The following is a 9729-nucleotide window of genomic DNA, read 5'->3' as shown; positions in this document are numbered from 1 at the left end:
TTGAGTTGATTGTAGTATACGGTGAGAAGTGTGTATCTAGTTTCATTCTTCAGCATATGGACATCTCATTTTCCCAGCACCACTTTTTGAAGAGGCAGTCTTTTACCGAATGTAGATTTTTGTTGCCTTTGTCCTATATCAAGTAGCTCCAAGCCTGAGGGGTGATTTCTGGGTTCTCAATTCTGTTCCACTGGTCTGAGTGTCTATTTTTATTCCAGTACCATGCTGTTTTGATTATAATACATTTGTAGTATAATTTGAAGTCACATAGTGTTGTATCTGCAGCTTTATATTTTTCTCAGGATTGCTTTGGCTATGCTGGGTCTCTTGTTGTTCCATATGAAAGTTAAGATTGTTTTTTTTCCAATTCTGTGGAAAATGTGATTTTTATTTTGATGGGGATTGCATTGAATCTGTAGATCATTTTGGGCAGTATAGACATTTTCACAATGTTAATTCTTCCAATCCAAGAGTATAGAATATCTTTCCATCTTTTTTGTTTCTTCTTTCATTTCTTTCAGTAGTAGTTTGTAGTTCCCATTATAGAGATCTATCACCTCTTTAGTTAAATTGATCCCTAGGGATTTTTTTTGTTTGTGTGTGACAATTGTAAATGGACTTACTTTCTTTATTTCTCTTTGTTAGTTCACTATTCTAGTATATATATGCAACTGATTTGGGGCATTTATTTTGTGTCCTTCAATGTTACTGAAGTTGTTAACAAGTTCTAGGAGTTTTTGATAGAGTCTTTAGGTTTTTCTATATGTAGTATCATGTCTCTTTGCAAATAGAGACAGTTTGACTTCATCGTTTCCAATCTGGATTCCCTTTATTTCTTTCTCTTGCCTGATTGCTCTGGCTAGTGTTTCCATTACTATGTTAAATAGAAGTGGTGAGAGTGGGCATCTTTGTCTTGTTCTTGTTCTTAAGGGAAAGGAACTTGGTTTTCCTCTATTCAGAATCATACTGGATTTCCGGTCAAGATGGCAGAAAAGATGGTTCTCAGCATCACTCTCTCCCACAAATCAAGCGATTTACAACTATAAAATTGTAACATGAGCCAAACTGGGGCCGCTGGAGCTCAGGGGAAGAGGAGGAGAGACCTACGGAGTTCATGAAGGCAGGAGCACCTATGATGAGAGAAAGAAAAAGCTGTTCCGAGAGTTTTGGGCCACGGCTGCTTTAAGGCTGGAGTTGCTGAGTCCTGGGAGCAGGAGCCGGCAGAAGCCACAGCTGTGCCCTTCAGATGGAGTTTACTTGGAGGTGGCAGGGGAGAAGATGGCCTTGATAACCCTGAGGACAGCAAGACAATAATAGGGTTCCCATGGGCCCACGCAGGAGCAAGGAGCCAGAACAACTGAAAAACGGGAGCCATTGAGAGACTGGTGAGTCATCGCAGGGCCCATCCCATGGGAAGCGTTTGAAGCATGGGTGGTGGGCAAGATGGGAACACCAGGAGAATACTAGGACCCAGCAAGGACAGATGACCTGCCCCCCAATCAGCACAGGACCACTCAGAAGAGACTGGTCAGGAATGCAGAACTGCATGGGGTGCAGTTTGATGAAAAATCTCAGTCCCAGATCAGAGATTCTACAGAACACAGATCCACTGGGTCTCTGGAGAGCTGGAAGTACATATAAGATCAACCATTTAACCCTGAGCTGCACAAAAAGCCTTCCCTAGGGAAACAGCAACAAAGTAGCAATTTAAACAACCACACAGGCGGATCCTAAGATGGCGGTGGCTGTGTTGGTTGGCGTGGAGTAGCTGAGGTGGAAAAGGCGACCACTGGGCCTTAGGCAGATGGGAAACTTGTGGACCTTCCTCTTGCCATCTCTTAAGGGAGGACCGCAGCTGGTGGCCGGTCGTGGGGGCTGACCGCCACTTTGCCCTTGGCAGGAGACGCTGCCTCATTTACAGGCAACAGCTTTGAAGTATGGAGCAGGAAAAGAACTGTTTCTTAGCTGCAAAAGCGAGTCTCTAAACAGGGAACACGGCGCCAGGGCTGCTGTGGATGCAGACAGGACCCCGGAGGTTGGGGCCATGCTGAAGGCGGCCAGCTGCCCTATCCAGGATTCGAGGTTTCAGGCCGGCATAAAAGAAGATTCCTGGGAGCGCCTGAGCTGTGCCACGGCTCCCAGTCAGCAGCCCAAGGCGGCAGCAGCCAAGAATGGGGACGGTGACAATGCAGAGGCAGAGAGGGATGCGCCTGACCCAGCACAGCCCTGTGAGCGATCCCCGGCCAGGCCCTGCTTGGGGGGCTGACGCCCACCCGGCTTCTGCCTGCCCCACTGAGCCACACACCTGCCCCGGGGCTGCCTCCATTTTCTCAGGTGGTGGCAGCTCCGGCCCGGCTCGGCCAAGCCTTTCATCCTCACCCAGCTCGGCTCCTCACTGAGCCTTCCCACTTGCTTGTCCTGGTGTGGGGCTTCCCAGGTCCTGCGGGCTGGCCTCCCGTCCCACTCCCTCCGTGGTTCTCTGGCAGGGCTGGTGGCATGACGCATCCTGGGCCAGCGTCGGGAGGGCAAGGAAGTATGGGCTGGGCTGACTGTCACTCCACCGTACCCTGGGCTCTGGCCCCCGGTAAATTTCCTGTTACCAGGAGGCAGATACAATCTCTGCTGCCACCAGTTCTGAAAAACGCCTAACCGATTTCTGGTTAGGAATAGTGTGGTCAGAGAGTTCCCAAGTTCACTTGAACCTACCAGAGAGCTGACTGCGGGTGGGCACCCGACTTGGTCCGTGCTGGGGGGATTCAAAGGTGAACCGTGCGCTGCAGGCTCCTCCCCCAAGGAGCTCACGCTCTGTTGTGGGAGATAAGAAAAGTACACAAATAACCGTGATACCAGGAGGAAGGTGATAAGTCCCGAGAAAGATCTACACAGTGCTACAAAGGCACCCAGAGTGACCGGTCATCTGCACCTAGCTGAAACCTGGTAGACTTTCTAGGTGAGGCAGTGCTGAGCAGGGTCTTGAAGGCCCAGCTGATACACGAGGGCTGCAGAAGACACATCCCAGCTGAGCCCAGTGCGCACAGAGTGGGGAGATGTCCAGCTAGGGAGTCGGAGACTCGACAGAAACCACACACCCTGTGGGGTCGCCACTGCATGATCCAACAGCATGGGCCAGAGTGCACGAACTGGGAGAAGTCCTGCACGGGAAGTGGAAGCTCAGCAGAGACCACACACCCTGCGGTACCGCCCCGTGATCCAGCAGCCCAGCAGAGTCCAAGCTGACCAGAGAGGAGGCTCCCCGGAGAAGCCAAAGACCCGAGGCAACCACACACACAAGGCACTAGAGTCCAACTGAGTAGTCATGGAGGTAGACATACCAAATTGGCAACCACAGCGAAATCTTAGTTCATCAATAGTCTCAAACCATTGGACTGTGAAATCCCTGCCACAATGAATAAACATAAAAAAAAGATACCCGAAATACAAAAAAAAATCAAGAAAGTACAAAACCAAATGTTAATAAATCTCAAATTCTAGATCCTATAGAACAAGGAGCCCTTGAAATGACTGACAAGGAATTTCGAGTGATAATTCTAAGGAAACTGAATGAGATACAAGAAAACTCAGCTAGACATCATGATGAAACGTGGAAAAGTATACAGGATCTGAAAGAGGAAATGTACAAGGAAATCAATGTCCTGAAGAAAATGTAGCAGAACTTGCTGAACTGAAAAAATTATTCAGTGAAATAAAAAACACAACGGGAAGTTTAACCAGCAGGATTGTCGAAGTTGAGGAGAGAACCTCTGAGCTTGAAGATGGGCTGTTTGAAATAACTCAAGCAGACAAAAAAAAAGAAAAAAGAATCAAAGTCATTGAAGAAAATCTGAGAGAGATATCAGACAACCTTGAGCGCTCAAATATCCGAGTCATGGGTATCCCAGAAGGGGAGGAAAACGGAGATTGCACTGAAATCATATTCAACAAAATAGTGGCAGAAAACTTCCCAGGTATTGGAAAAATCACAGATCTTCAGATCCAGGAAGCTCAACGATCTCCAAATGTATTCAACCCAAAAATGGTCTCTCCAAGCCATTTATAGTCAAATTGACAAAATTCAGAGACAAAGAGAGAATCTTAAAAGCTGCAAGAGAGAAACGTCAAATCACCTATAAGGGAGCCCCAATCAGGCTAACATCAGACTTTTCATCACAAACACTAAAAGCTAGAAAGGAATGGGATGATATTTTCAAAATACTAAAAGACAAAGATTGCCAGCCAAGAATACTCTACCCTGCAAGGCTATCCTTCCGAAATGAGGGGCAAATAGTATATTTCTCAGACAAACAAAAACTGCGGGAGTTCACTACCACAAGACCACCCTTACAAGAAATCCTCAAGGGAGTACTGGGTTTGGTTCCTGAAAAATAACTACCACTGCTATAAAAACCTAAGAAAAATCTAAACCCGCAAGTACAATAAAAATGGCATTCATGAAGAGAAAACAAGCTAACAAAAACACTATCTACAACCTAAGGAACCAACAAACAAAGAAACCAAACAGTAAATCAGAAAGCAAGGAACAAAAGACACCTAAGACAACCAAACAACCAATAAAATGCTAGGAATAAATCAACACCTTTCAATAACAACTCTTAATGTAAAAGGCTTAAATTCCCCAATTAAAAGACACAGACTGGCTGACTGGATCAAAAAGCAGGACCCCACTATATGCTGCCTACAAGAGACCCACCTCACCCATAAAGATTCACACAGACTAAGAGTGAAAGGATGGAAAAAGATTTACCATGCAAACAGAAAAGAAAAACGAGCTGGAGTGGCTATTCTTATATCTGACAAAATAGACTTTAAACTAAAAACCATAAAAAGAGACAATGAGGGACACTACTTAATGATAAAAGGACTGATCCATCAAGAGGACATAACAATCATAAATATGTATGCACCCAATGTTGGAGCAGCCAGATTTATAAAACAAACTCTATTAGACCTAAAGAAGGAAATAGACACTAATACCATAATAGCAGGGGACCTGAACACTCCACTGTCAATATTAGACAGATCATCTAGGCAAAGAATCAGTAGAGAAACACAAGATCTAAACAAGACTCTAGACCAATTGGAATTGGCAGATATCTGCAGAACATTCCACCCAACAACCTCAGAATATTCATTCTTCTCATCAGCACATGGATCATTCTCCAGGATAGATCACATATTAGGTCACAAATCAAGTCTCAATAAATTCAAAAAAATTGGAATTATCCCATGTATCTTCTCAGACCACAATGGATTAAAACTAGAAATTCATAACAAACAAAACTCTGGAAACTATACAAACACATGGAAATTAAACAGAATTCTATTTAATGACATATGGGTCCAAGAAGAATTCAAGCATGAAATCAAAAAATTTATTGAAACTATTGAAAATAATGATACATCATACCAAAACCTGTGGGATACTGCAAAAGCAGTATTAAGGGTGAAAATTGCTGCATTAAATGCTCACCTCAGAAGAATGGAAAGATGGCAAGTGAACAACCTAACACTTCACCATAAAGAACTAGAAAAACAATATCAATCCAAACCTAAAGTTAGCAGATGGAAAGAAATCGTTAAGATCAGAGCAGAATTTAATGAAATTGAAACCCCAAAATCAATACAAAAGATCAATTAATCAAAAAGTTGGTTTTTGGAAAAGATAAATAAAATTGACAAACCATTAGCATGGCTAACAAAAAAAAAGAAGAGAGAAGATTCAAATAACAAAAATTAGAAATGAAAAAGGTGATATTAAAACTGATTCATCTGAAATACCAGGAATCATTCGAGACCAGGATCAACAAATATATGCCAACATATTTGAAAATCTGGAGGAAATGCATAAATTTCGGGCCACACACAAGCTCCCAAAACTGAACCATGAAGACGTAGAAAATTTGAACAGGCCAATAACAATAAAGGAGATTGAAGCTGTTATCAGAAGGCTCCCAACAAAGAAAAGCCCAGGACCAGATGGATTCACAGCAGAATTTTACGAAACATTCAAAGAGGAATTGACACCGATTCTTTACAAACTATTCCAAAAGATTGAAAGAGACACAAATCTTCCAAACTCATTCTATGAAGCAAACATCATCCTGATACCAAAACCAGGTAAAGATGTAACCAAAAAGAAAACTACAGGCTGATATCCTTGATGAATATAGATGCAAAAATCCTCACTAAAATACTAGCAAACAGAATACAGCAACACATACGTAATATTATTCACCACAATCAAGTGGGATTCATCCCAGGGATGCAAGGTTGTTTCAACATACGCAAATCGATAAATGTGATACACCATACTAATAAAGTCAAACACAAGGACCATATGATCATCTCTATAGATGCTGAAAAAGCATTTGATAAAATTCAGCACTCATTCAGGACAAAGACCCCGTATAAGTTAGGTATAGAGGGAAAGTCTCTCAACATAATTAAAGCCATGTATACCAAACCCACTGCCAATATCATCCTGAATGGGGAAAAGCTGAAAGCTTTTCCTTTAAGAACAGGAACTAGACAAGGATGCCCACTCTCACCACTCCTATTCAACATAGTGTTGGAAGTACTAGCCAGAGCAATCAGAGAAGAGAAGGAAATAAAGGGCATCCAGATTGGAAAAGATGAAGTCAAACTGTCCCTGTTTGCAGAAGACATGATCCTATATATCGAACAGCCTAAAACCTCTACAAAAAAACTCTTGGAATTGATAAATGATTTCAGCACAGTAGCAGGATACAAAATCAACACACAAAAATAAGTAGCATTTCTTTTCTCCAGTAGTGAACATGCAGAACGAGAAATCAAGAAAGCCTGCCCATTTACAATAGCTATCAAAAAAATAACATATATTATAATTGAGTTAACCAAGGAGGTGAAAAATCTCTATAATGAGAACTACAAAACACTGCTGAGAGAAATTAGAGACGATTCAAGATGGAACGATATCCCATGCTCTTGGATTGGAAGAATCAACATAGTGAAAATATCCATACTACCCAAAGTGATACACAAATTCAATGCAATCCCCATCAAAATTCCAAAGACATTTTTCTCAGAAATGGAAAGAACTATCCAGACATTTATATGGAATAATAAAAGACGACGCTTTGCCAAAGCAATGCTGACCAAAAAAAATAAAGCTGGAGGCATAACACTACCCGGCTTTAAGCTGTACTACAAAGCTATAATAACCAAAACAGTATGGTACTAGCATAAAATACAGACACACTGATCAATGGAAAAGAAAACCGAATCCAGAAATCAAACCACACACTTACTGCCATCTTATCTTTGACAAATGGACCAAGCCTATTCACTGCAGAAGGGACTGCCTCTTCAGCAAATGGTGCTGGGATAACTGGATATCCATATGCAGGAGAATGAAACTAGTCTCATACCTCTCACCATATACTAAAATCAACTCAAAATGGATTAAGGATTCAAATATACACACTGAAACAGTAAAAATTCTTAAAGTCAACATAAGAGAAACACTTCAGGAAATAGGATTGGGCACAGACTTCATGAATACGACCCCAAAAGCACGGGCAACGAAAGGAAAAATAAACAAATGGGATTATATCAAACTAAAAAGCTTCTGCACAGCAAAAGAAACAACTGAGTTAAAAGACAACCAACAGATTGGGAGAAAGTATTTGCGAAATATACATCTGACAAATGATTAATATGCAGAATATACAAGGAACTGAAACAACTTTACAAGAAAAAAACAAGCAACCCAATTAAAAAATGGGCAAAAGAGCTAAGTAGGCATTTCTCTAAGGAAGATATACAAATGGCCAACAGACATATGAAAAAATGCTCAACATCACTCAGCATCCGAGAAATGCATATCAAAACAACACTGAGATACGATCTAACCCCAGTTAGGATGGCAAAAGACTCTGAATGATAAATGCTGGCAAGGTTGCGGAGAAAAAGGAACTCTCATACATTGTTGGTGGGACTGCAAAATGGTGCAGCCTCTATCGAAAATGGTATGGAGGTTCCTCAAACAATTACAGATAGACCTACCATGCGACCCAGTGATACCACTGCTGGGAATATACCCAGAGGAATGGAAATTATCATGTCGAAGGTATACCTGTTCCCCAATGTTCATAGCAGCACTCTTTACAATAATAGCCAAGAGTTGGAACCAGCCCAAATGTCCATAATCGGATGAGTGGATACGGAAAACGTGGTACATCTACACAATGGAATACTACTCAGCTATAAAAACGAATGAAATACTGCCATTTGCAACAACATGGATGGACCTTGACAGAATTATATTAAGTGAAACGAGTCAGGCACAGAAAGAGAAATATCACATGTTCTCACTTATTGGTGAGAGCTAAAAATTAATATATAAATTCACACACACACACACACACAAAAAAAAAAAAAATAGGGGGGGTGATATAACAACCACAATTACTTGAAGTTGATACGACAAGGAAACACAAATGACATTGTTGGGGGGGAGGGAGGAGAGGGAGGAGGGAGGGAGGTTTTGGTAAGGGGCAGCAATAATGAACCACAATGTATATCGACAAAATGAAAGTTAAAAAATAAATAAATAAATAAACAACCACACAGCGCAAGTACTGGTTCCCACAGGCTGTTCCCCCATGTTAGAAGCGAAAGGACATAAAATTAGTTCCAGCACAGGCACACCACCAGCACCTTGGGACCTGCCTGGGAACCGGAGGCTTGGAACCGGGGACCAGACCCCACTCCCACTTCCAGGCAAACTATGCCAGTGCATCAGGGCCAGCCTGGGGACCCGAGGCACAGAGAAGGGGATGGATGCCCCTCTCACAACCGGGCACACCACATCAGCACCTCAGCGCCCGTCCGGGGACCCAGGGCATGAAGAAGGGAACTGGACCTCTCTCCCACAACAAGGCACACTGCGCCAGCATCTTGGGGCCTGCCTGGCCCAGAGGCACATAGAAGGGGTCTGGACCTCTCTCCCACAACCACACAAACTGTGCCAGCACCTCAGAGCCTGCCCAGTGACCTGAGGCATGGAGAAGGGGACCAGAACTCTCTCCCACAACCAGGCACACAGTGCCACAACCTCAGGGCCAGCCCAGGGACCCAGGGCATGGAGAAGGGGACCGAACCTCTCTCCCACAGCCAGACACACCACATCAGTGCCTCAGGCCTGCCCAGGGTCACAAAGCATGGAGAATGGGACCGGACCACCCTCCCCCAACCAGGCACACCGTGCCAGTGCCTTGGGACCACCCATGGACCTGGGACATGGAGAAGGGGTCTGGACCCCCCTTCGCCAACCAGGCACACAACACCAGTGCCTTAGGCCTACCAAGGGACCTGTGGCATGGAGAAGGGGACCAGTCCACCCTACACCAACCAGGCACACTGAGCCAGCTCCTTGGTTCTCACCTGCTGACCCAAGGCGTGGAGAAGGGGAACAGACACACCATCCACAACCAGGCACATGGCAGCAGTGCCTTGGGGCCTGCCCAGGGACCAGAGGCATGGAGAGGGGGACCAGACACACCCTGCAACCAGGCACACCGCGAGTGCCAAGGACCATACAAAAACAGCACCTCAATGTGGGTGGCCCACGGCAGCCTCCACAATAACAATGGCTCCCGCGAAAGTAACTAGACACCACAACCACCATGCACATGGTCCGCCAGCCACTGGAGTGCATTCACACAAGAG

Source organism: Cynocephalus volans, chromosome X (genome assembly GCF_027409185.1).
Source record: "Cynocephalus volans isolate mCynVol1 chromosome X, mCynVol1.pri, whole genome shotgun sequence".
In the NCBI taxonomy this organism is placed as follows: domain Eukaryota; kingdom Metazoa; phylum Chordata; class Mammalia; order Dermoptera; family Cynocephalidae; genus Cynocephalus; species Cynocephalus volans.
Note: the sequence above shows the minus strand (reverse complement) of the source record.